This window comes from Odontomachus brunneus, unplaced genomic scaffold (genome assembly GCF_010583005.1).
Source record: "Odontomachus brunneus isolate Ranch 3 - 2012 unplaced genomic scaffold, Obru_v1 Obru_scaffold_071, whole genome shotgun sequence".
Lineage (NCBI taxonomy): Eukaryota > Metazoa > Arthropoda > Insecta > Hymenoptera > Formicidae > Odontomachus > Odontomachus brunneus.
In genome coordinates, this window is record NW_022639521.1 from 79,713 (window position 1) to 81,679 (window position 1,967).

The following is a 1,967-nucleotide window of genomic DNA, read 5'->3' on the forward strand; positions in this document are numbered from 1 at the left end:
TGTGTACACGCACCGGCGTTAATGCCGTCCGAATATCCGTGTGACTCGACACGATAACGCGTCACTCATACACTGCTGCGTGTAGGTGAGCCAGAAGCAGCACGGAATGGCGGAGGGAGCTAGCGGTATACGATCGTCGGACGCTTGGAGAGGGAATAGTGGTGGGAGTCGCGGCGATCTTCCATCCTCTATCGCAAACGTAAGAACGAGAGAAATAGCATTATAAGACGTCTGGACAGAAATGCTGTCCTAAAATACGTGTGACACACACTAAGAAAACGCTTGACTCTCACTATCTCGTCTATACGTGAGCAATACGCGGTGTCCCGACGACTGTTTCGCTCGCTCGAACGTTCATGCATTTTTCATTGTTAGCAAGGAAATTACTGTAATGTAAAAATCTTGGGGAAAGGTTTTTAGAAGGCTTTGATAAATGCTTCTTAATAGCTACTCTTGAAAAAAAAAAATATATTAAATTTATTTTAATATAGAATTCTGAACCAACATAGAATATGTTGCAACAATATAACGTTTGTGTAGGTTGTCGATCGAAGAAGAGTATTTTTAATTTTATTGTTGCATAAACACGCGAGATATGATTATTTCATATTTTATGCGTTCGAGTATCGTTCCATCGTTATAAAATTTGGTGACTCTAAAAAGGGCCGATTTTTGCGCCTGTTTCAAATAATTATTGTTCCTTATTACTATGGATACAAAAATGCGACCCGTTTCTACTATTGACTATCGACCTCAACTGCTTCGACACATTCGAAATTTTCGTCGAAATTCGGGTTAACATATTCGGGCAGCATATCAAGTTCAAAATATTCCTGCAGTCTTCGAGCGTGTGAGATAATCAATGTTTCGACAATGTCATCTTTGTGTTGAAGCAAATGGAGGAATTTTTGAACATTTATTATAAATTGAACTAATCAATTGCATATTTTTGTTCCGTTCTTTTGTTCATTGTTTTTTGAAGATTAAAATATATATGTGTAATTGAAATAAATTTAATTTTTTCACTTATATGTTTGTTTTTTATTAAAATCATAAAATTCCTATTTTGTATCCTGTAGTATTAAAACAAAGCGTCGTAGAGAAAAACATTATTAACAAAATATGTTTGTTTTTATGTCCTCTATTTTCCCTCAAAGTTTGTCGGTCTAATTTTTTCACACCCTGTATATATCGTGCTCCCATATTAAATTAAATATTTAATGTATTGTGTACATAAGTTTTGTATATTTATTTATTGTTTTATTATCCTTTTTCCAAATTTTCCTTCCAAAATTACGTAGAACGTAGCGCGTGAAAGACGAGATTGATGAGAGATGATCTAGCTTTGTGATAAGATCGCCGCTAGCTCGCTTCTTGTGCTACGTCGCGCGGTCGCTCATTAATAGTGAGAGTAGAACAGAACGATTGGACGTTTATCTTTTTCTAACTTACCATCATTATATGGAAGTTATGGCTTCTGCACACAGGACGCGGTAATGTTTGTTGCGCGGCGGAAGTTCGCGCGACAGCCAATCAATATGCTGTTTTCCATAATAACCTTCTAGTTCTTACGGAAAAACAACATATTGATTGGCTGTCGCGCGGACTCTCGCTGCGCGGCAAGCATTACCGCGTCCTGTCTGCAGGAGCCACTGCGAAAGTGCGCCTGACGGACGTAGTTAGGCTCATTTTGGTTAGATGGCGTATCTAAAATGCGCTTAACTCTGGCCGCTGAAATCAGGGTAGCGATCATGAATCTTTCACGTAAACTTCATTTTCATTTTTCACTTTTCATTGTAAGTTATTTCACATGAAAAGTGAACAATGAAAATGTGGAAAGCAATATTTATGTAATATAGATTATTAAAATTAAAATGTAATTACAATATACACAATATAATATATAACACATTAATAAGCATCCCTTATAGAAATATCATACTAAGAATCATTGATAATTACTTATT